At 38.4% G+C, this 27,017-nt stretch overlaps 1 long non-coding RNA gene across 1 annotated transcript in view; it reads right to left on the bottom strand.

The window, feature by feature from the left end:
• Nucleotides 1-2,141: 2,141 nt before the first annotated feature.
• Nucleotides 2,142-27,017, bottom strand: part of LOC122198909 — a 172,125-nt gene continuing 147,249 nt past the window's right edge. The window contains exons 2-3 of the long non-coding RNA XR_006193212.1: nucleotides 19,857-19,924; nucleotides 2,142-2,306 (exon numbers count right to left, since the gene is read on the bottom strand). This is a non-coding gene — a long non-coding RNA (uncharacterized LOC122198909). The remainder of the gene's footprint in view (nucleotides 2,307-19,856; nucleotides 19,925-27,017) is intronic.

The raw sequence follows: 27,017 nt of genomic DNA, 5'->3' as shown, positions 1-27,017 counted from the left end.
TCTTATGAAGTTATAGCTCTTGAAATGACCGATGGTGGCTTCCTGCTTTATTCATGATTAATGAGGTTTTTCACAACCTCTCTGTGTCTATGCTTGTTGTCCTGGCTAATCTCCTAGAAATTAGCCATCTTTCTGCTTTTCAGGGATTGGTTGTCTGGGATGCTGATTATTTTGCCTTATGGGTCACCCCTGGTACTTGTAAGTAGAAGCGAAGGACACAGTAGATGCCACTGTTTGGGTCTAAGCATTGCTTTTTTATTATTACAATCCAAGAGATAATTTATAAAGGCTGACAGCCTTATTTTAGTTTCCCTGAAAGTTGTTTTGATTCTCTGGGCCCCAGAGCAAGCCCTTTTTAGAACAGAAACTATTTGTTTATACAGTCAGACTTTGAGGATGATTTATTATATATTCATATGAGAAAACTACAACTCAGGCAATTCAGGACTTTCAACTTATTTAAAAAAAAAAAAAACTTTCAACAGCAATGGGATGTTTCCAGATAAAAGCAATGTCACTTGATGAACAGCCTACTTGTTATCTATCTTTCTGTTTTTGGGAAACCAAGAGAGGTCAGCCAAGGACATCTCCAAAAAGGTACTATTATTAATGGAAATTAAATTCATTAAATGGTATACAATACACAATATGTTTTCTGCAATTGTATTCTAAAATGAAATGGAAAATAGTTCCATAACTCTGGAGCTGATATCTGATTTAAAATATGTTTTTGCACATAATTTAATTTAATCTTTGTTTTGTATGAAATTTATAAATCATCAAGAAGATATAAACAGGGATGCTGGAATTAATTTGCTTGATGAAAGATGATCCTGTTGGCTGTGCTTATGGTTTGAGAATCCCCTCAGGACTTTGACCATTTTGTTTATGTCTTTAAGTCTGTTGGGAGTATATACATGGTACATACAAGTGTGAAGGCATAAAATGTAATATAAACACCATAAATGTGATTCTATTACTCTTTTGCTGAAAATCACTTTAAGTCTCATTCAAGTCTTCACGTCTTTAAGATGTAAATTTCTTAATATTACATACAGACCCTCCATGACGAGACCCTCGACCATGTTCTTCACTGGATCCCTGACCACTGCTTCTGAACTTCCCCTCCAAGCTACACATACATGCACACATGTGAGCATACAAACCTCCCTAACTGTGGCTGTAAGTTTACTACATAATTCTGTCTGGATTTGTCTGATGTTATCCCTATCGGATATAACTTACACTAAGCCAAAGCAACCCAGCCCGTGCATGGTCCTGCCACTAAACTTGCAAAATTAAGAGATACGAGGCAGCCCCTGTCTTGACATTTTTAGAGGAAAGACAGTTAATTTACATTGAAAAAGCATTTGCTGTTGAGTGATATATGATTGGAGAGTATAAAAAGGGTGGCTAATGTATAGCCTATTGATAATTAGAGGTAGCTTGAATTTGGGTTATAATTCAAGCATTTATGAGACATGTGATCTTCTTAGTCAAGGAAACTTCTCTCAGCTTCAGTTTCCTTGTCTAAAAAGTGGGCCCAGCTAGAATACTAGGCAATCAGGAAATCGGGTTTATTTCTCACCCATTGGATGGGTAAAGAAGAGAATTACCTGGGTGAGGGATAGGGAGAATGGGGGGACTTGGCTGGTGGTAAAAAGTGGAAAGTACTGGATGAGTTGCCTCAAGTATTTGGAGGACTTGGAGTCTGGCTGTGCACCCATGAGCATTTTGAAAAGTGCAAAGAGCAAAGGCAGACCAGAAAATGGGAGTCAGAGGCAAGGGTCAGAGACAAGTCAGGCCTTAATGGAGGGAACAATAGGGTCAGGATCACACGAAGTGGTGATGGCTAGGAACAAAGTGGAGGGGACTGTGACTTGTCCCAGATCAGCCCAGACAATAAAAATGCATTAACTCCCAGGGTGATTGTGAGCATAGGCTATTAAAAGTCATGTAATTCGAAGCATTTAAAAAACCGTAAAGCTCTAACAGAGATTACTATTTTTATCTTATGGTATCATAAAGATGAAACAACTGCCAAAAAGCTTGTCAAGATTAACTCCATCAGGGAGCAACCTAACAGCTGTCCTCCCTTCTACCCAGGGGAACGTGCACTTGGCATTCACAGAAAACTTGCCTTTGCTTCTCCTCATGCGTCCGACGCTCTCTCAGACTCGGGGCATTCACCTTCTGCTTTGATCCCTCGGTGCTTCTGGTGAATCGTCCAATTCCCAACCATAAAGGCTAATGCAATAGCAGGACTTCAGGCATTTTGCATCAAGAAATCTCTCCACTCTTGCTACCTAGAGTTAAAAAATGTATTTCTGAAGGGCAAAGTTATTTTTTCCCCTACTTTATTATTTGTTGAGTCCTCTGTCCTAGTGAGCCGATGTGCTTACATTCCATTACCATAAATTCAATTGTTGGAGAATTTGTTCTCAATCTTTTTTTCCCCCCCTCTGGATATACAGCTACATTTAGGATAGGTTGTCATTAGAAAGTTGCTTGCTTTCCTTTTGTTGAAGAGTTCTCTGAACTTCTCACTGCCTGTTTGATTCTATTATTCCTTTTCAATAGCTTTTCATTTTCTCAAATAGTACTGGTCACTCTACTGTCCAGTGAATATTTTCCTACCAACAGATAGACATTTACCTGCCAGTCATAAAGGAACTGGTATACTGGAGATCTTTCCTTTGTGCATTAATTCACAAAATCAGTTTGTCATTGTCTTTCTTATTCAATGATCTATCCTCATTGGTCCTTGTTTCTTTCCCCTCATTCTTCAAAGCTGCACAGATTCCTGAGCAGGCAGATTATGCTGCCCCTTTCTGATAATATTAATCTGACATTCAGGGTGCTCCATTAACGTGCCTGTGGTCAGAAACACAAAGTGAAATGCTCATCTCAACCTCCTTTTTAAGAGAAGTTACTGCCCTGCACACTGTAATCACAGAACAGTGACGAGGCAGTCAGCCAACTGCATCTCCTCTGTCGAGAATGTTAAATTCTAGAATTTAATGTGGCTACAATCTACATGTTGAAGAGACCCCGGATTAGAAATGAGGCAAATTAAGTCATAATTTCCGTCCTGTATCGAAAAGTCTTTATTCATTGATCTTCTTACCACTCCTATATTTCCCTGATCTTTTACCCTGTAAAATTAGAAGCTTGATTAATTGACCTTTAAGGTTCCTGACAACTTTAGAACTCCATTTTCACAATTTCTTTTCTTCCTGTACAAATACAGTCTCCCCACAGTGGGAAAAACAAACAAACAAACAAACAAACAAACAACCCAGAGTGATTGGGGAAGTCAACAGAACAGACGTTTTAGCTGAGCTTGAAAGACAGAGTTCAACACTTCCAGATAGATGAAGGAAGAAAAGCGTTCTAAATAGCAAGTGCAAAGTCACAGAGGTAAATTAGCATGGAGTATGTGAACTTTGGGTAAATAACCAGTGTGGCACTCAAGGGGACCTCAAGCCTAGGATGGCGGCTCTAGCCTAGTGAGGTTTGTACGATCATATTACATGACTAACTTTGAATGAACATGGAATTTCTTAGTTGAAAAAAAAAATGACATTAAATCACATTTACACAGAGGATAACAAGGGCCAGTGGGTTTTCCCGGCTCTCAGGAAGGAGCTTCGCAGTAGAGGCTCTAATTCTAGGGCCAGTAATTACTTTCAGGAGGCCAGACCAGTGAAGGGTTTCTGGAGCCTGCATGGAGTCAAGTATTAGGGGAGATGGCTCCTTAGTCTGACTGTCCATAGTGCAGCCAAAATGAAGAGCCCAAACTCAGTCCAGTTGCTGCACAAAGAGACAGAATCTAGATATGAAGCTCTGGAAAGGCAGATGGAAGGTTGGAAGTACAGCCTGAGGATAACAACAAAGATGATACCTTCTGCGTGCCCAGAAATTTATGGTGATTAAATTGTCTAAGGCAGTTAAAGGGTTTAACATACTTTCTGACCCGTAACATTGAATAAATGGAAGGGTGTTTATTGTTGTTGCTTAAGGCACTGAAATTTAAACACTGAAGGCCTTAGTTGAGGTTTGGTTGGCTTCTAATGTAAAGGGGTGAGACTACACAACAACAATAAAAACAACAAAGAAATAAAACAAGCAAAGAGCAAAAAATAGTAGAATGTTCCTCAAGCCCCAGGCGTTTTCTTATTCTTCCCCTGCCCTCCTCTCCATGCGATCTCCCAGGGAGCCCTCCCTAGTGCTTTTGCACTCATTCATTATGAGATCCAGATCCTACTCCACCCCCCTGCCCTACAGTGTTTCTGGTTACAATACACTGAGTTTTACATGGTGCTGCCATGACTTTGAACTAGAAGTTCCTCTCACCTCTCAGAGGATCAAGAGGTAGTTTCATGAACTATAGTTGGATAGCACCAGCATGAAAGTCAGGATACCTGGGTTGTTTTTTGGGGTTTGTTGGTGGTGGTGGTGGTGGTTTTTGTTTTTTGTTTTTTATTTTTTTTGAAGCTCTGTCATTAATAAGCTAGGTGTCCTGAGCAAGTAACTCAATCTGCCTATGCCAGAGTTTCTTATCTGAAAAAAGAGATGAGTTAGATGACATGCAAGGACTTCTCCAAATACAGCTGTATGAAACAGTGGCAGCACCTAGGGAATCTGCCCTCATTACTAAAGTTGCCAAAACGTCTCATCCCATCATCTTGGGCCTCAAACTAGCATCAGCTGCATAATACCAGATAATGAACTCTAGCTGGAAGGAAAATGACGAAGAGGGAAGTAATACCCACAATGTTCCAAAGTTATTATTTTAGCCAACAGGAAGCTGTTCCCAATAGCCATGAGTTTGGATAAAGGACATCCAAGGAGCTAATGGCCATTTTTGGATACTCAGTAATCGGTAACTGTAGGCTATTTAATTCTCCTTGTTACAAGTCAACTTGAGCACCACACTTTTACTGGATGCCTCCCTCCTGCATGTAGGTGTCCTAGGCATGTCTTCTCTGTACTAGATACGCTAATGCTTACCAACTAGATGTGCTAATGCTTACCAAATATCCACTTTCTTTAAAACATATTCTATAACTTGGCCGATTCTAGAGTGAAAAAAATCGCCTTATTTCCACGCTAAATTTGGATTAACATGTAAACTAACATCAGGATCTATTAGTTTACACATTCCTGGTGAGAGAGATTTAACTTAGGTTAAGGTTAGCTTTTCATGACAATTGCATTCTATCATTATCCACAGATACTAAGTCTTTGCCAAGAACTCCTTATGCTGATGTGGTTTCAAGAAGAACTATGCAATGGTGCTTTTCCCCGGTACAGTCTTAATTGTCATTGTTCCATGAAGTTAATGTTGCCATGCTGCAGAGCAATAATCTGCAAAGCTATGAAAAATAAAAATCTAGGTATTTTTGCTACATTTCATGTAAGTTTTATTGACAGAAGTCTATCTAGATGAAGTGGCATTCACGCTTAACATTTTAAGACAAAAGTATTAGCATAAGAGAGCAGTCTATTATGAAAAACAAAGCTGCAGTGAAGAAGGGGAAAGAGGACTTGCTTGAAAAAGATGGGTTAATGAGGTAGGTATGAATCAGATTTTTTTTTTTGTCAGTCTTAAAAAGAAGATTCTCCCCAATCATATCTAAAATTGAAGAATGTTCCATTGAGATAAGAAGATTCACAAACAAGAGTATATATATTATATTTTATCCTTTTTCTCAAGGGAAAGAGCATAAAATGCAGCCTGAGAGATTCAAGCTAAACCTTGGGAGAAATATCATGATAGTTAACAATGATGAACACGGAAAGGGGTATGGAGGAGAGGGTTCCACTACACTTTTGTGGAGGTTTTCAAAGTAGGAGAAACCATCTGTCTAAGTGGAGTTGGACAAGTTCTCAACTTTGTTTCACATTTATAAAATAAGGGAATGTCTGAGGCTCTTCCTAACTTTGGAACCTGGTACTTCTGTCATGCCAAGTGTATCTTTGGCTGCAGTTGGTGCTATTGGAATGGGGGAATTTCGGTGTTCTTGGCTACTTCAAAGGATCTCTGTCACCGTAGCCCCTTTCATGGCCTATCTACCATATCTCTCCTTGGGCTGTTCACCAAGTCAATAAAACTGGAAACAGTAACAGCAAATATGATCTTTTATATCCTCATGATTAGGCCATTCGTATTTTCCAGTTCTCCAATGAAGTTGATGCCATCCCACTAATCCCCTCACTGTATTTGTGTACCTTTTATTTTCTGGTGTCTCTGGCTAAATGCACTTTCTAAAGGCATTGTGGGTTAAGGGAGAGCTATCTTCTCTGGAAATCCTTAGGCTACTTGGGTGTGTAAAGAAGACCCTGAGATCCATCCATCCTTACTTGGAGCTCTGGTCCTGCCATTAGTAAATAGCACTTCAGTATTTGAAATGACGCCCAAGGAGCTCTGAATCAGAGCTTCAGTGATTTACCTGAATCAATGTCTAGGTAAAACTTATTAAGAGTATCAAAAGAGATGGCGCATAAGAAAGCATTTTGTGATAGCATAAAACCTGGTTATATAATTAACATTATTGTGAGGACCTACCTTTCTTTCTTCTTTTCTCTGTTTTGCTGGTTTCCATGGAGCTAAAGATATTGTGAATGATGAGGCAGAATGGAAACTTGACCAGTGTGGCCCATTCAGACTATTCAGGAAATGAGATTATCAGAAATTTCTTTCAATAATGTAAAAGCAGGAGTGTTGAAACAAAGGTTTTGATAAATTCATTTTATAAGGCCAGACTGGTTCTCCATGTCCAAACATAAGCATGAATTAGTTCTTTCCCCAACATTTTTTTACTGTAGTATATGTCTTCTTTCTGTCTCCTAGTAATATATAGACCATTAAAATTAAGGAACATGACAATAAAACTACTGATTTTTGACCATTACCAAAGCAACTTATCATTAAAGAGAACATATTGAAGCAGTAAATCAAATGAACATTGCATCATGGAGACTATAAGGTTATTAAGAAAGAGGTTTTTTTCCTAACTTTTCAATATTAGGATATTGTGCTGTGAGGTATTTCAATGTGGGGGTTAGCGAAGGAAATTGAACTTATCTAGGAAGGTCGCAATAATATTTTTTGAAAAGAAATGAATTAAACAATGAAACATTTTTAAAAATGTGATCTCCTGAAAATGCAATCTCTACTGTAGTCTTTTTCCACATTGACAATCTACTTTCTGTCCTTTCTGCATTCATAAGACCAGAGAAGTGGCAATAAATTGTGTCTCTCCCTGGTCGTGCCTGGATTCTGTGTAGAATATTTTAGACACACCTACTTTCTTCCTGATCACAGCAAAGGGTTTAAATCCATCAGCAATGTGATTCCCAGAACATATGGCTCATAGGGGAGAATAGCTTGCATTTAGCTCTGGCCAGCTGTCCAGAGCTCAACAATGTTGGTAACATATTTCAGGCCATATAAACTAGGAAATATATTTAGAAAGTGCAAGCTAAGAAATGTACACTAATCTCTACTATATTCGAAAACACAAATTGCCATTGCATTATTGCTTAGAGCAGAATTTAATTAAATTATTCCTGGTCACTAAAGATCTGACTGAACAGGAATAATATTCACCTTTTCAGACCTTGTGTAGATGGCATTCATCTGGCTAAAACCATAAAAATAAGCTTTCTGATAACTGGCAAGTTCTTCAATTGCGTGTCAGATATGATTTCTGACACTGTAAAAGTTAAATGATCAAGGGAAGATCCATATGCATAAGATGGACCATCTGCATATTTGCCTCAGCTTTCAGACACTTAAGTGAAAATAAGGCTTATTTTAAGTTTCTGAGTTCATGAATAAAAAATAACTTCGTTAACAAGGCTCCTTGGAGATGTGGCTAATTCTTGGGCTGGGGCAGGGAAAAGAAAGATGAACCTGGAGTATCTTGTAGTGCCAGAAAGAAAGGGATTTAAAAATAAAAGAACAAAAGAAAAAGGAAAGGAAAAAAGATGGACATATGTCAAAAGCACACAGGAACCAACCCAACAGAGCTCCCAATGGCTAAAACTGCAACAATCTGAGCAACAAAATAAAGAACTATAGCATTGGATTAACACTCAAAGAATTAAACAAATATCCATGTGCCCATACTAAGGGAAATAAATGACTGAATAAGAAATAAATACCGGAGAAGAGACAAATCTTCCATAGACAAGAATTCTAAGATATATATATATATAGATATATATATAGATATATATATATAGATATATATATATATAGATATATATATATAGTTCTTCCCCTCTTCAGGAGGCAGAGCTTAATTCTCCCCTGCTTGAGTGTTCATTGAACTTAGTGACTCACTTCCAAAGAATAGAATATGAAAGGAAAAATAATAACTTCAGAGTAGAGAGCCATGACAGATACCACCTTAACCAAGAGATCAATGGTACCATCATCAGTGATAAGTCATGTTAATAATATGTATCCAATATGGTATGATATAATGAAAAGTTCCCTCAACTCCTCAGCATGTCTCCCCCAAGTCCATAATTCCAGTCTAATCATAAGGAAACATCAAACCAAACCAGAATCAAGGGGCTTTCTACAAAATATGTGACCACTATTCTTCAAAATTCTCAATAAATAAGAAACAAGGAAAGACTGAGGAACTGTCACAGATTAGAGGACGGTAAGGTGGCATTTTGGCTACATGTAATACAGTTGAAACAGAAAAAGAACATAAGTGGAAAAAACAGGTGAAATACAAATCAAGTCTGTAGTTTAATTAACAGTATTGTAACAAGATTAATTTTTTAGCTTTGACAAATGTACTCGAGTTATATAAGATGCTAACATTAGGGGAAGCTGGATGAAGGTAACATATCAAGTTTAGATTTTTAAAAATAACATATTTAAACTCAGTTTTTAACTTCACACATTTAAAAGAGAGTTAAACCCGCATTTAATGGTGTTAAAATAAATCCAACTTCACTTTCTAAGGAGAGCATTGGTTCTTTCCACAGTGTTTTTTTGCTGACAGCCTCTGAGAGAGATGGGATGTCCATCTATCCATGCATTTGTCCTTGTTAAAACCTTTAATTTTTATAAAAGGGTATTCATTTTCCCACTACTTTATTAAAAGAAACATGTCTATGTATTAACTAATATCATCAGATTATTCCATTCTCAAGGCTTTCCAGGAGAGATAATAACAAATTCATTATTGCTTATTTAAAATTTTGACTGAGTGGGGAGGGGTCAAGATGGTGGAAAAGCATGAAAGTTTTTTTTTTGCGTCTCTCATTGCTGAAATACAACCAGATCAACACTAAACCATCTTGCACATCTAGAAAACTGATTTGAGGATTAACACAACAATCTTCACAACCTGAACCACAGAACTTGGCAGGTATGCAGCATGGAGAGGTGAACGGGGGGAGAGAGAAGACATGGAAGGCAGGGAGCTGTTTTTGCTTGTGGAAAGAGGACAGAGACATGGGGGGAGAGTACAGGAAAAGCACCTCCCCCAAAAGCAGCTAGAGAGAAGGTGAAAAAGTGGAATCAGCTGCAGGGACTGAACAAAAAAGGGAGAAAGGATAAAGGAGAGTGTTTAAATTCCATTAAGACTCTATAAATAGGGGGAACACAGAGTCTGAGGCTCTGTAGCTTGGTACCTGGTGGTGCTCTGGTGGGAAGGACGAATCCCCAGGAGCAGAGAGCGAGGTCCAAGGGGTCCTCGGGCCACATGGGGAGAGGTGGTTCTCCTGCTGGGAGGACATTTGGTAGAGGCTGTGCGGCCACCACACAGGCAAAGGTCCCAATGGACTCTGGAGAACAACCATATTCGCTGGTGTTGGAACAAGGATGTTAAGGGTGAAGCCTGGTGCCAGATGTGTGTTGTGATTTTCCATAAACCCTGAAACACTGCTGCCACAAGATCACGTGAACATTTCCTGGGGTGGGCTAGCACTCAGCCACAGTCTCTGGGAATTGGCATCAGTGTGGTCTTGTAAACGTTCCTGGGGGTGGGCGGGCACCCGGCCATTGCTCAGTGAGACTCTCCCCTAGAGGACCTGAGCAGATCAAAACCACAGTCCTTCAGAAGTGAGGGGGTGAGAAACGCAGCCCCATTTGAGATAAAACTCAGGAGGGAGGTGCCACCTGGCACCTGATGGCTTGGTCACAGACAAGAAGCAGGGGTGGAAAGAAGCCAGAGACAAAGGAGGGATGCCTGATTGCTGGTTGTGGAAAGCACAGAGTTCCCATACTTGAGACTGGGTAGCTGGGTGACACAATTTTCACCCCTCCCACGCATGCACATACATGCCTAGACATGCCACAGCAATCCACCCTAGTAAGCTAAGCAGTGCCTCTAAGTGGAGAACGGAGCTGTTACACTAAACCCCACCCAACTGGGCCAATTGCACTCTTGATAAACACAAGTCTCTCCACCTGCTTAGTTTACAGACTATAAAGTGCTTTGTAGCTTGATTTCTATGGGAAACCAGATGAAATTTCAATCATACTTCATTCTGTTCGCTGGTCCTTTTATTCATTTTTTTCCTTTTTCTTTTCTTATTCTTGAATACAGAAAGAAAAAAATATTTTTATTTTCCATTTTTATTACAAAGATTTTCAATTTTTTTCTGTGTATTTTTTACTTTTTTGTAGATATTTTAAATTCTATTTTACTTTCATCATTTCATTTTATTCTATTTTATTGTATCCATTTTTTCAAATTTTCAAATGTTTTCCTTTCCCCCACTTTTTTTCTTTTGTCTATTTTTTCTTTCCTTATCTTTCCCTTTTTTATCTAATCTATCAAACTTCTTTCAACAACCAGACCAAAAAACACCTAGGCTCTAGCATCCTTAATTTGATTTCTTTATGTTATTTTTAACTTTTTAATTTTAAGGTTTTTTTTTTACTTTATTATTCTGTTTCTTCCTTCAAAATGACGAAACTAAGGAATTCACCAAAAAAGAGCAGGAAGAAATGACAACCAGAGAATTAATCAACACAGATACAAGCAAGATGTCTGAACCAGAATTTAGAATCACGATAATAAGAATACTAGCTGAGGTTGAAAAAAGATTAGAATCCCTTTCTGCAAAGATAAAAGAAGTAAAAGCTAGTCAGGATGAAATAAAAAATGTTGTAACTGAGCTGCAATCTCTAATAGATGCCATGACAGCAAGGATGGATGAGGCAGAGCAGCAAATCAGTGATACAGAGGACAAACCTATGAGGAATAATAAAGCAGAAAAAAAAGAAGGAGACTAAGGCAAAAGAGCATGAAATAAAAATAAGAGTACTTAGTGATTCATTAAAAAGGAATAACATCAGAATAACAGGGGTCCCAGAAGATGAAGAGAGAGAAATAGGGGTAGAAGGGTTATGTGAGCAAATCATAGCAGAAAACTTTCCTAACCTGGGGAAAGACACAGACATCAAAATCCAGGAAGCACAGAGGACCCCCATTAGATTCAACAAAAACTGACCATCAACAAGGCATGTCATAGTCAAATTCACAAAATACTCAGGCAAGGAGAGAATCATGAAAGCAGCAAGGAGGAAAAAGTCCCTAACCTACAAGTGAAGACAGATCAGGTTTGCAGCAGACCTATCCACAGAAAGTTGGCAGGCCAGAAAGGAGTGACAGGATATATTCAATGTGCTGAATCAGAAAAATATGCAGCCAAGAGTTCTTCATTCAGCAAGGCTGTCATTCAAAATAGAAAGAGAGATAAAAAGTTTCCCAGACAAACAAAAATTAAAGGAGTTTGTGACCACTAAACCATCCCTGTAAGAAATTTTAAGGGGGACTGTCTGAGGGGAGAAAAGATGAATATATATACATACATATATCAAAAGCAACAAAGATTAGAAAGGACCAGAGAACACCACCAGAAACTCCAACTCTACAAGCATCATAATGGCAATAAATTCATATCTTTCAGTACTCACTCTAAACATCAGTGGACTCAATGTTCCAATCAAAAGACATAGGGTAACAGAATGGATAAGAAAACAAGATCCATCTATATGCTGTTTACAAGAGACCCACTTTAGGCCTAAAGACACCTTTAGATTGAGAATAAGGGGATGGAAAACCATCTATCATGCTAATGGTCAACAAAAGAAAGCCAGAGTAGCCATACTTATATCAGACAATCTAGACTTTAAAATAAAGACTGTATCAAGAGATGCAGAAGGGCATTACATCATAATTGAGGGGTCTATCCACCAAGAAGACCTAACAATTGTAAACATTTATGCGCCAAATGTGGCAGAACCCAAATATGTAAATAAATTAATCATAAACATAAAGAAACTCATTGATAGTAATACCATAATAGTAGGAGACTTCAACACCCCACTCACAGCAATGGACAGATCATCTAATCAAAACATCAACAAAGAAATGATGGCTTTGAATGACACACTGGACCAGATGGACTTAAAAGATATATCCAGAACATTTCATCCTAAAGCAGTGGAATATACATTCTTCTCTAGTGCACATGGAACATTCTCCAGAATAGAACATATACTGGGACACAAATCAGCTCTAAGTAAGTATAAAAAGATCGAGATCATACCGTGCATATTTCCAGACCACAATGCTATGAAACTCAAAATCAACCACAAGAAAAAATTTGGAAAGGTAAAAAATACTTGGAGACTGAAGAACATCCTACTAAAGAATGAATGGGCTAACCAAGAAGTCAAAGAGGAAATTAAAAAGTATATTGAAGCCAATGAAAATGGTAACACCACAGCCCCAAACCTCTGGGATGCAGCAAAGGCAGTCATAAGAGGAAAGTATATAGCAATCCAGGCCTTCCTAATGAAGTAAGAAAGATCTCAGATACAGCCTAACCTTACGCCTTAAGGAGCTGGAAAAAGAATAGCAAATAAAACCCCAAACCAGCCAAAGACAGGAAATAATAAAGATTAGAGCAGAAATTAATGCTATCGAAACCGAAAAAACAGTTGAACGTATCAATGAAACCAGAAGCTGGTTCTTTGAAAGAATTAACAAAATTGATAAACCACTAGCCAGTTTGATCAAAAAGAAAAAGGAAAGGATCCAAATAAACTCAAGAATGAAAGAGGAGAGATCACAATCAACACGGCAGAAATAAAAACAAGAATAAGAGAATGTTATGAGCAATTATGCCATAATTATGCCAATAAAATGCCAATATTATGCCAATATTATGCCAGTAAAATGGGCAATCTGGAAGAAATGGACAAATTGCTAGAAACATATACACTACCAAAACTGAAACAGGAAGAAATAGAAAATTTGAACAGACCCATAAGCAGTAAGGAAATCGAATTAGTAATCAAAAATTTCCCAAAAAACAAGAGTCTAGGGCAAGAAAGCTTTCTACCAAACATTCTACCAAACATTTAAGGGAGAGTTAACACCTATTCTCTTCAAGGTGTTCCAAAAAATAGAAATGGAAGGAAAACTTCCAAACTCTTTCTATGAAATCATTACCTTGATTCCAATACCAGACAGAAACCCCACTAAAAAGGAGAACTATAGACCAATTTCCCCTAAAGGCTAAAGACTCCACCAAAAAACAACAACAAACTATTAGAACACATAAATGAATTTAATAGGTTGCAGGATATAAAAATCAATATACAAAATTGTTGCAGTTCTTTTTTTTAAGAGAGAGAGAGAGAGGAGAGGGGCAGAAGGAGAGAAATAGATTGTGGAGCCTGATTTGGAGCTTCATCCCATGATCCTGGGATCATGACCTGAGCCAAGAGTCTGATGCTCAACAAACTGAGCCATCCAGGCACCCCCAAAATTGTTGCATTTCTATATATTAATAATGAACTACCAGAAACCAAAATCAAGAGAATAATACCATTCAAAACCTCATCAAAAAGAGTAAAATACCTAGGAATAAATTTAACCAAGGAGATGAAAACTGTAAGACACTTATGAAAGAAATTAAAGGATATGGACAAATAAATGGAAAGGAATTCTGTGCTTGTGGATTGAGAAAATTAATACTGTTAAAATGTCCATATCACCTAAAGTAATCTACAGGTCCAATGCAATCCCTATCAAAATCTCCATGGCTGGAACTGGCCATGGCTGGAACTGTTCCATGGCTGGAACTGGAACAAATAATTCTAAAATTCACATGGAACCACAAAAGACCCTACCTATGTCAACCAAAGAAGTCTTGAGGAAGAATTAGAAAGCTGGAAGGATCATACCCCCTGTTTTCAAACTTAAAAAGTTATATGATATGGCACAAAAACAGCCACTCAGACCAATGGAACAGAACAGAGAACCCTGAAATGGACCTACAAACGAATGGCCAACTAATCTTTGACAAAGCAGGAAAGAATATCCAATGGAATAAAGACAATCTCTTCAGCAGGTGGTACTGGGAAAACTGGACAGTGACATGCAGAAAAATGAACCTGGACCACTTTCTTACACCATACACAAAAATAAACTCAAAATGGATAAGAGAACTAAAAGTAAGACAGGAAGCCATCTAAAACCTCAAGAAGAAAGCAAGCAAAAACCTCTTTGACCTCGGCTGCAGCAACTTCTTACTCAACACGTCTCCAGAGGCAAGGGAAACAAAAGCAAAAATAAACTATTGGGACCTCATCGAGATAAAAAGCTTCTGCACAGCAAAGGAAACAATCAGCAAAACTAAAAGGCAACTGACAGAATGGGAGAAGATATTTACAAATGATGTATCAGATAAAGGGTTAACATCCAAAATCTGTAAAGAACTTACCAAACTCAACACACGGAAAACAAATAATCCAGTGAAGAAATGAGCAAAAGACATGAATAGATACTTCTCCAAAGAAGACATCCCGATGGCCAACTGACACATGAACTAATGCTCAACATCGCTCATCATCAAGAAAATACAAATCAAAACGGCAACAGGATACCACTCACATCTGTAGAATGGCTAACGTTAACAACTCAGGCAACAACAGATGTTGGTGAGGATGCAGAGAAAGTGGATCTCTTTTGCACTCCTGATGGGAATGCAAACTGGTGCAGCCATCTGGAAAACACTATGGAGGTTCCTCAAAAAATTAAGAATAGAACTACCCTTCGACCCAGCAATTGCACTACTAGGTATTTATCCAAGGGCTATAGGTGTGCTGTTTCAAAGGGGCACACAGACCCCAATGTTTATAGCAGAGCTATCGACAATAGCCGAAGTATGGAAAGAGCCCAAATGTCCATCAATGGATGAATGGATAAAGAAGATGTGGTATATATATACAATGAAGTATTACCCAGCAATCAAAAAGAATGAAATCTTGCCATTTGCGACTTGCCATTTGGAGGGTATTATGCTAAGTGAAATTAGTCAGAGAAAGACAAATTCAGATGACTTCACTCATTTGAAGACTTTAAGACACAAAACAGATGAACATAAGGGAAGGGAAGCAAAAATAATATAAAAACAGGGAGGGGGACAAACCATAAAAGACTCTTAAATATAGAGAACAAACAGGAGGGTTGCGGGAGGGGTTGTGGGAGGGGGGATGGTCTAAATGCATAAGGGGCATTAAGGAATCTACTCCTTAAATCATTATTGTATCATATTGTAACTAACTTGGATATAAAGTAAACAATAAATAAATTAAAATGTTTCAAAAAATAAATTAAAAATAAAAGTTTGAATGAGACAATATTTATGTATAATTGCTCGGAGGATATTCAGTATATCCATTTCTCTAGGTGCTCAAAAATCTCAGTATGGAATGAACATGTCATCAGATATGCCCAATACATTTTGGGCATCATGCCGACCTCCTAGGCAATTGCCTTACATCAAATTATTCTTTGGTAAAATGTCATTAGTCTGAATTGAGACCTACACAGACCATTCCATTAAACTCATCACTGTGGTTTCTAGAATACTGTTTGAGTTATGATTTCTCACACTACATAGTATAATCCAGGTATGAGATATTTCTTAAGTATCAACAACAGGATTATGTGCTCCTCTCTTGAGAAATAGATGGCTCTTAAACTCAGACACCCTTTAGATTATGGAATTGGTTCTGTTTTCATTTTTGCATTAGATGCTAGAAAACTCAGTTAAATTCGTGACTGGCATCAAACAAGCATATTTAAAGTCAGAGCATGCATTCCAAGCACTAATCTTACTTTTGACTTTATTTTGCTTTTTTATTATTTTATTTTATTTTATTTTATTTTATTTTATTTATTTTATTTTATTTTATATATTATTTTTAGAGAGAGTATGCGTGAGTGGGGGAAAGGAGCAGAGAGAGAGAGAGAAAGAGAGAGAGAGAGAGAAGAGAGAATCTTAAGCAGGCTCCATGCTCAGCACAGAGCCCAACATGGGGCTTGATCTTACAACTCTGGGGTCATGACCCGAGCCAAAATCAAGAGTCAGATGCTCAACTAAGGCACTCCTGACTTCATTTTAAGTTACTGTACCTTTATTTTAGCATTACTTGTATTATTTTTATATTGTTGATATGTGTTCACTGTTGAGAAATGTAGGGAATACAGATAGACAATATGTAAGAAAATTAAAGATTATCATGTCACTTGGATAATGATTGTTAACATATTGAAGTATAGCATATGAACATTTAGATTTATTTTATCGTGCTGTATTTTATTACCTTTATTAGGCTGCTTTGAGTTTAGTGGAGTGGTCTTTTTTTTTTTTTTTTTTTTTTGCAGAAGGGGGAGGATATGACATAGGATATAAATTAATTAAAGCAAAATTAAAGGAACACTTTGAAGTCCTTGATCTTGTTTTGATTGGGTTTGAGCTAATCACTTTTAGGTGGACTAAATTCTGTGTCTGTGTCTTCATACATGCTTTGAGAATCTTTCCATTTAGAAACACTGAGGAAAATACCCGTAGTCATCAATTTATTTATTAAGCAACACTGACAATAAAAATATTTACCTGATGTATTATAATAAAGTCAACAAGCAATCATTGGTTCCTTAATAAACATTCTGGTACAAGAGCATTACATGTTTTTAATTAGAACTTGGAACCAATTCACCTCTTTCCTGTTAATTAAAGAATGGCAACATTCATTGGCTGACTCTTGAAATAAAAGCTTAACTTTGAGGTCTCCATAGAGTTCTGCTAGTCTAACAGGAACCTTGCTACATGAGATATTGGAAGTAAAAATAATTTTCATATAAGGCATTGTGGCAGCATCAATGCCGTAATCATGATAATGGTAATAAAAATGATACCTTTATCTTTTAAAAATAGTCAAAAGATACCCTAATAAGAAGAGGAAACAAAGGAAGAAAAAAAGGAAATAGATTGCATAAATAATTTTATTAGAGAAATCATGACCTTAATGTTTCTTAGCCTATGTTGTTGAAGGAGGGTGGGGAGGAGAGGAAGAGGTGAACATTTTTAAATAAAGAGGAAAATGGAGACAAGCTGGACAATTTTCATGAAGAGTTAATGAGGAAGAAAAGGATCTCATTCAAAAAGAATGTTAAAGGCATTCTAAGTCCACAGAAAATACTCATTGGTTTATGGTTATGAACTGTTGGAACCAGGAGGACATCTTTAAAACACATCTACCTTAATCTCTCTCTCTCTCTCTCTCTCGCCCTTTCTATCTCCCTCCTTCTCACCCTGCCTTCCTCCCTCTTTCTCCCCCATCCTCCCTCTCTCTCCCCATCCCCTCCCTTTAATAGATAGAGAAATTGAGATTCAAAACAATAATACGGTCTACCCTAATTACACAGCTGTGTGGCTAAGATAAGGGTAAAAATCTACACTTATTGATTACTAGCTCAATTTTCCTTTTACTTTACTGGGAAGGGACAAGATATGTATTTTATATATATTTATATATATATTTATTTATATATATTATATATATTTATTTATATTTATTATTTATTATTTATATATATAAATATATAAATAATAATATATATAAATTTATATATATAAAATATATATATATGGCAATGTCATGACATAGTCAACTCAAACATAAACCATGGTTAATAACAGCTCTACTGCTGAAATTAGGTAGCTCAAGGGCCAACCTTATTGATGTGTGTCTACAGTGGGGCTCTGCAGTTAAAGATTTAAGCAATTATGTCTATTTCTGTCTTGTTAACTTGTACATACAAAGGCTGAATACATATCATCTATAATAATCTACTAGATTATGGTTGAATTTCCACCCTGGCTTGAGGTTTTGGTCAGCCCTTTGATGTTAGAGAAACTATGACTCCTGATCCCTTTGCCTCCTTGGACCTCTTTCCTATTCCTCACACCAGCCCTCAACCCTAGATCACCCCTGCCCTAGAAAACAGCTAGAGAAAGTCACACACTGAGTAAACTTCATCTTCTAGCCTCTTAGCCCTTAATAGATTCAGACAGTGGCTCCTAATTAATGCTCAAAAATTCTTTTTACCCTTCATTAACACTATGGAAAATTCCACATTGTAGTTGTTGCCCAGTTTTTCTTTTGTCCTATGTCTAGTTCCATCTTCAGAGCAGAGAACCCCATTTATTATGTCACTGTGAAGCTTGAGGCCATTTTTTTTCTTTTTCTCTTCCAGAAAATATCTGTGTACATATTTTGGGCACATTCCTATGTACTTTTACACACTCATCCTCTTTCCTAAATTAACTCCTACATCTGCTTCCTCCTGGTCCTATTCCCTCTCTCCATTTCCAAACCTCCCACTAGCCCACCTCTGCAGATTTTTCTCTGCCAGTAATTCCTTATATCTGGTTTGCTCAAAATTTTTCTTTGTTGGCTTCTTATCCTCAAAAATGTTCAGGTTTCCACCCTCTTGAGGAACGCATCCTTGAGCTTTCTGCTCACTTCGGTGGCTCTGGCCCTTGGCAAGTGCATTAACTCTCAATGGTTGAGGTACTGCTGTTGTTCAAATCCTTTGCAGACCTTTTTCTCCAACCTATACCTTTCTCATAAACCACAGCTAATGTTTATTGAATTCTATTCAAGGTCATTCCAATTTACTTTGGTCAGTTTAAGAAAAGTTGATTTCACATTTGTTACCACCTTTCTTTTTTTCTTTTTCTGACTTGTTACAGCTTGATTTCATTTTTTTTGGCTCACCGACCTCCTTTTTATTCAAAACTACAGTACTCCTATAATACTTTCCTCATATACATGTGGCTCAAACTGGCATCTCCAATATAGTAGACACCATTCTTATATTTTTCTTCAGCACCACATACCAAGTATATAACCTTCCGTGCCTATGGAATTAATGGACTTGTTTCCTACTCAGATTCTTCTCCAGCAGCTGGTGGTCAGGTAACTGCCTGGCTAGGCCCTTATTTCCTTTCATCTCAATGATCACAATGGCCTTCACACAAGATTCGTAGCTAGTGGGTTCAGAACAAAGATTAAGTGTTATCTTTGTAAGTTATATCTTACACAGCTGATGCCAAAACATTTTTGATAAAATTCAACACCCACTACTGCTTAAAACCTTTAGTTTCCTGGGACCAGGTGGATAATTCTCTAACTTGATGAAGGACTTTCATTGTAAACAGTCAATATTACTTTTAATCGTGAAATTCTAAAGTATTTCTATTAAAATACAGAATAAGCAGAGAATGTTGGCCATTACCGATATTATTACCTAATGCTATGATGGAATTTAAGAGATACATATTTTGGAAAAAAGGAGCCAAATATATCTTAATCTGAAGAAGATATGATTGTTGCCTACTTAGGCAACTTAAGGGAATCAGATAAAAAAAAAAGTATTAGAACTAATAAGAGAGCTCACCAAGGTTACAGGTTATAAAATAAATACCCAAAAGAACATTGCACTTACCCTGGTAGGAAGATGAATGTATTCAGAGGGGTGATGGGTTGAATTTGCTGACATTCTAAGCATTAATCCTGCAGAAAGAGTCAAGATAGCTTTCAATTAATAGAAAGGTGAGGGTGGGGGCAGCAGCCAAACTATATGCAATCAAAACCTCATACTTCAGCCTATAGTAGATGCACAATAAATATGCTTTGAATAAATGCCGTGTACTTTCACGATAATCAAGATCATTTAGAGTGACAGATTTACAGTATTATGAAACAGTTGCTTATTATCAATGGGTTCAAAAGCCAAGTCCCAATTAGAGAATATTTATTCCACATGAACTACAAAAAGCCAAAGGATATTCTGAATCAGGCTTATGTTAGTTTGACTTCAAGAGAAATTAATTTTTTTAATTATTACTCATGTTACTTCAAAAAGCATTTAAGGCAGCAGAAATCTGTATTTTCATTCTAATCCAGGTGTTACCAAACCCCATTGTAAGAACATACAGGGGCCCTTGTATAATGTATGTTGTATAACATTTTTTTTGTATTACTAAGTGTGTTACAATCATTAATAAGTTTTCAGACACATTTGTACTGTTATTTTAGCAAAGATCTTTTTAATGTTAACACAGTCTCTACAAGAGGACCTTCTAGACATGTTAAATTAGGATTCAGGAGAACCTTTACAATGTTTAGATCTCATCTGCCAATCTATTTCCTCCTTCTGCCTCTCTGTTGCATAGGGCTCAAGAAAGCATATATAACTTGCTCTCATATGGCATAAGGGCTTCTTCTGTTGCACAAGCCTAATATTTTAAAAACAAGTCAAATGGAAATGAAAGAAGACCACCATATTTATCACACTGTTAAGTTCACCCAAGAATTTTGTTATATGACCACATTAAAAACAAAAACAATTTTCAGCATACATTTCAGTCTTTTCCACAGATAATCATAAGCATAACTGCCATCCAAGAAGTCCTCGACTTTGATGGGCCAAAGGAAGGTGCTGTGACGAGCTATAGTGAGGGAGTTTGGGGAATGGAAAATAGAGAATAATCCAACTGGCTAAAGGGGCTAGCTAGGACTTCTCAGTGTTGTGTCAATAATTATGCATAAGGGGTCTATGAATGCGCAATAGAGATAAATGAGATGAAAAGATTTTAAAAGTCAGGTAAAAATGTGAGCACCAGTTCAAAGCAGCACTAACTAATGTGATGTCGCCATAGCATTAAGAAAGGACAAATGGAGGGGCACCTGGGTGGCTCAGTCGGTTGGGCATCCGACTTTGGCTCAGGTCATGATCTCGCAGTCTGTGAGTTTGAGCCCCGCGTCCGGCTCTGTGCTGACAGCTCAGAGCCTGGAGCCTGTTTCAGATTCTGTGCCTCCCTCTCTCTGACCCTCCCCCGTTCATGCTCTGTCTCTCTCTGTCTCAAAAATAAATAAACGTGAAAAAAAAAAAAAAAAAGAAAGGACAAATGGACTCTTCTGCTGAAGAACTGGGTTAAAATCCCAAACCTGCCACTTGCTGTCTCTGTCAGTTGAGTGAATTATTTACCCCGAAAACCTCATTTTCCTCATTTATACACTGACAGTAATCTCTACCTCCTGAGCTGTTTTGAGGGTTAAATGAGAGAGATTGTATGGAAAGTCTTAATAAATTTTACTAATCAACACTATGAAAATAATATAAATTGTTAAGAAAGAAAAAAAGTCCAAAATGGAGCCATTTGGCCCCCAAAACAGTAAGCCAAGACTTAGTTACAGTTTCAACCTATTCCGAGAATGTGACATTTTAACAGTAAATCTGAAATTTCCTTATCAGCATGAGTGATGTTATCAGTATAATTAAAAACCCTGCCTACTCCCTTCCCCAAAAAGATGACATCCTGGCCTGAAATAATCCTTCCTTTTCTTTTGTTAATAACCTCTTGCCCCATCCTCCTTCCTATAAAAACCTTCCATTTTGTACAATTCTTCAGAGCTCCCCTCTGCTTGCTAGCTGGGATGCTGCCCAATTCATGAATTGCTTAATAAACCCAATTCGATGTTTAAATTTACTCAGTTGAAATTTCATTCTATAAATGAAATTCACACTATAAAATGTCCGTGTTTCTTTTTCTTTCTTTCTTTCTTTCTTTTTTTCTCTTTCTTTCTTTCTTTCTTTCTTTCTTTCTTTCTTTCTTTTAGTTTATTTATTTATTTTGAGAGAGAGACGGCGCACAAGCATGAGTGGGGGAGAGGCAGAGGGGGAGAGAATCTCAAGCAGGCTCTGTGCCACCAGCGCAGAGCCCCACGCGGGTCTCAAACTCACGAACCATGAGATCCTGATCTGAGCTGCAACCAAGCATTGGTACTTAACTGACTGAGCCACCCACGCACCCCAAGCTGTAAGTTTTATGAAGGTGAAAACCATATCTGTGTTTTTAGCTCGGGTCTACCCCAGTGCCCAGGACTCTATAGGTATTTGTGGACTTAAACAAAATGAATAACTGAATGAACTGCAACCAATAACTGTAAATAGGAGCTCAAGAAGAGGCCAGTTTTCAGAAAGAAAGCTTAGAAGGAAATTGGGTTGTGCAGTTGGCCTTGTTGCCTTGTGTTTTTTTACAAGGATAATAAAAATTCAAAGAATGCAGAGACAAGACATTAACATCTGTATAGCAGAAAGAAAATGCACTGCCATTCAGCTGATGAATGTTTAGAAAGAAGGGTAAACAAGATCCTGTGGATCAGAGCCTGGTGTACTTCCACTCAGAGAAACTCCACTTCATCTGTGTTTCTCAGTAATTCATTGCCCTCAGGGATAGTCATGTAAATCAATGCACACTTACCAGGAAGGTACAAAAGTGGACTGATAAACTACACACCCAGTGAAGATCTAATCACACATCTTTAAAGATTTATGAGATTCCTCCATAGGTGAGGGTTTGTCCACAAGAATCAGCAGGACAAAACAAATGTGGCTACTGGCATTTTTTCAGGTCATAAATGTGCTTCCCTTCCCCCCTTTGTCTCTTAGGAGTCACTCAGAGCCCCTGCCGTGTAGACCACTTTGAAATGCACTCTGTAGGAAAGTGAAATAGAAAGAAAAAGTGAGGTTTCAAGATACTTAGTATCTAATGAAGATAAAAGTGAATGAGAAATGAAAATTCCTTCCAAAAACTGAAGACAACGTGGTATAGACGTTAAGAGCACAAACTTCAGAATCAGATTTATCAGGGCTGGATTCCTGGCTCCACCGCTTGCTGACCAAGTGACCACATGAAAGTAATTCAAAATGTCTATGCGTCGGCTCCATGGGGGTGACGACATCTCACGGGATGACCTGTGTGTTCCAGGCAACAATACGTGTCATGCACTTGGTGCAAGCATTGAGTACTGACGGGTACTATGTTTACGTTGAGAGAAATGATCTCAGTCTCGGAAATGTAAGCACTCGTCCCCCTCACCCTCCCCCCCCCCCTTCAAAATCAATTAATGATAATTTTGCCTTTCTTTGATTTCTCAAATGCCTGATCATTGACAGTTGAATTGTTGCTAATTAAGAAAATGGATGAACCGGAGAAAAAAGAGATGGGGGGTGGGGGGCATTGCTGGATTAGGAAGAGCTCTGCTTTTCATTTCCTGATTAAGCCTTGACTGAAAGGAACTGAATGGCTACGGGTCCACGAATGTTCACTGTGGGTCTGGAGTCCAACAACCAGGGTTTGAGCGTCACCCCTGCCACTCACTAGCTTTGCTACCCTGCCAAGCTCTTTACCTGTGGACCTCGGTGTCCGCCTCTGCAAAAGGAGAATGGCATTAGTACCTAAGACGCAGAGTTGTTGGTGTTTAAATGAAATCTGTGTGTGAAAAGGTTAACCTAACGCCTAGCCATCTAAGCAGTCAAGAGAATTCAGAAGCTAATAATAGCAGTTAAGTAGGTCGTCTTGCAATTTGAATCTGCAAGTCTAATACTACTACAGAATTCCTTATAAGGAGTTAATACAGTGAATTCAAACTGAAATGATGTATTATTATTGGCACTACATGTTTTATATCTAGGGTAAAAATTGATACTAATTTCGGCGAAGGTTTTTACAAACCCAGGAGAGACAAGACGCTCCTACTTGATGTCTGATTCCCCCAAACTTCTCCATTATATTGCTCAAACCTTCCTGGCTCTTGGTGAATTTTTTTCCTCCTGATCTTTTATGATGAGACATTTGTCAAATATTTTATACTTTAGTAAATGCCATCATATTAAATATGTTTTACCTCCAAATAACTTCAAATTCCAACTGAAACTAAATATGAAACTCTTGGGAAGTCTGGAATGTCTAGTGAAGTTACATCAAGCACCAAGGACACGTTGGCAGCACAAGCCTTAAGCTGCAACTCAAAGGAAGCTCACTGAGCATCTTCTAATACCAGGCACTGTGCTAGGCTCTTTACATAGTTTATTGAATCTCATAACAACCCTGAAAGGTGAATGCTTTTATGCTTACACTTGAAAAGCAGACCTTGAGACATGAGACAGTTTGCTTAAGATCAAAGAATTAAGAAATGGCAGAGTCAGGGCTAGACTCTTAAGTCTGTCTGACTTCAAAGCCTTTCCTCTTTCTTAAGCCTTACTGCCTCTCCCCAGGAAACTGGGCACCCACTCAAGCCTGTCAGTGGGGGCCACAGCAACCTGCTAGTGACAGCAGGGCCCAGGCACCATTGCAGGCAGCACCATGGAATCTAAGGCATACCAGAGGGTGGTGCTGAGGCAGCTGAGAAGCTTCCTGTCCCAGACAGGATTGGCTATGGCACCAGCAGGTCTGCAGGGGAGGCCCACAGAAAGTTCCAGGAAGCTGGAAAGACAAGGCAGAAGGGCAGGTGGAGCCTGACACAGAGAGCTTTACAATGAATCTATTTGGTCCAGAGACTTTCAAGTTGTTACCGCTCACAGTGGTGTTTTGTTTTCCTGTTAACAGGGGCACTCTTTTTTCAGATGAACTCTTATGTGCTACCCCTTTATAAATGACTATATACATAAAAGCTCAGATGCTCTGATGTGGGATCAAGGTACAAAGAACCTTTAGATTCTTTAGATTCTTTGCTGGGTTCTGGTAGGTGGTTCAAGAGACACCTCTGTGGATTCATAAGACTCAGGAGTAGTTTGGAAATTACTACAGTACTTACTAAGTAAAAAAAAAAAGAGGTAACTGAAAATTGAAGAACCATTTCACATAATGACGTTTTTCTGGAGTGTTTCTGAAAGTGTGCACAAGGATCAAATAATAAATGATGTGTACAAATGCAGATTCCCGCTCCCTAGTCCAAACCTGCTATTTGGGGGAATTCTTGGCCAAAGACTCTGGTTCTTGCCATACCCCAAGTAATTCAGTTTCTCTTTATAAAGCTGTGGCTTGAAAGCTTTAGAACTCAAACAGTTACATCCCTCAGAAAGTTTTTTTATGTTGTGTTTTGTTTTTTGGTTTTTGTTTTTTTTTTCAATAAAGCCCACAACTTAGTAACAACCTGTCCTTGCTGAGGCCACCAGCTTCCTGCACTTGATCCAGATGATTGACAATGATGTCATCCAATGACAACTTTTCCCTGCTTATGTGAGGGACAGGCTTACTCCAAGATCCAATAAAAATGTGTAAAAGTACAAGCATGCAAAAACTGTCATAATAGAAAGGAAAAAGCTTTTGAAAACTCCAATGTATATTTTTTTTCTTCCCTTAATGACAACTTTCATGCAAATAAAAAAAATCTCAAGCTTTGCATTTCCAGTCTCTCCTGGAAAGAGTTTCTTATATTCTCTGGTGGTAGAATTTAGGAATCTACATTTTGTTCATCCCCTAAGTAATTCTTAGGCACACTGAAACTTAAGAATTAGCGGTCTAAGATAAAAACCATTTTTTAATTGCCTGTGCATCCCAGGCAGGGGAAGGAAGACATTATCTCCACCCTTTGGGCCTCACCCATACCCACATCAATAGGCCTGGCCTGTACCCTTACCCGCCTCTGCCTCCTACTCCTGTGCCCCAAGCGCATTTTGAATGTGGATAATGGACTTAAATGTGGCCACTTTGGTGAAGCTGTTCCTCATTAGTTGGAGCTTGGCTGTGCCACATCCCACATCGTCCTCAAGGACGGATCACCGGTTGGTCTTCTCCATTTCTCTTCACCTGGCATGAGGGCTCACTCAACAGCAGCTTCCTGTGTGTGACCTGCAGCTTCCGTGGTGAAGAAGCACGAGGACCTGATCCAGGCCGCCTCACTGCTCATGCCCGTGTCCCCCACCACAGACCATCTGAACCATTCTGACCTCTGCATCCTTCAGAAGACTGCTTGTGGGCTCTGCCTTGCCCAGGGGTAAAACGGGAGGGTGGGTCCCCCGATTCTCCGTGGATTTTCAACAATCCTGATCAGAAAGGGTTTCAGTTCCTCCCCATATTTGTAATGTTGTGGTGCTGTCATCCAGTCTTCACACTGCTCTGCCTCCTTCGGGAAATGTTCTATTTAGGATTCAGTTAGGTGGAGAAGCATATGTCTCCCTCCTGCTACATGTGTCCTTTCACTGTGTGATGGAGTAAAGGTGTCTGGGCAGCACTGGGCATTTTCACAGCCATCTTGTGAAACTCCAACACGGCCAGCAGGATCTCCTCCAGAGAGCTTTCCATCACTATGGTGTTGAAATGATCACACTCAGCCACGCTCTGCATTACACATGCAATTTAACTTCCTTCACAGAGGCAAGGAAAGTTAGGGTTTCTCTTCTTCATAGTGTTGTTGTTGTTGCTGGTATAGGAGAGAATTGGAACCACCCTATGTGCCTCTTAACATCTCTACACCTTTTTCCACACTCACCCCCCACACCATCTCTTAGTACTGCATCACAGCTGTGGGAAACTCCCCTGTGGACAGACATGGTGATTCATTCCACTCATATCCGTCATTTTCAAAGAAGTTTCAAAAAGTTCGAGTTTCCATCTTTCGGCTAACAGGGAACTGCCCAACTGTACTCTGAAAAGAGTCTAAATTGGTTTGCTTCTGAAACAGACTGAAGCCATTTCCTGTAGATAACCATGACTTTGAACTTCATAAAAGTCAACAAACCCCTATGGATGACACATCTATAAATGCAAAAATTCCTGCAAAAGGTGGGAGGCTGTACAAGGTGGTCTTCTCAAGTACT

The sequence above is a fragment of the Panthera leo genome, chromosome C2 (genome assembly GCF_018350215.1).
Source record: "Panthera leo isolate Ple1 chromosome C2, P.leo_Ple1_pat1.1, whole genome shotgun sequence".
Taxonomy (NCBI): Eukaryota; Metazoa; Chordata; class Mammalia; order Carnivora; family Felidae; genus Panthera; species Panthera leo.
The sequence above is the reverse complement of the archived record's forward strand: the minus strand, read 5'-3'. Positions and strand labels throughout refer to the sequence as shown.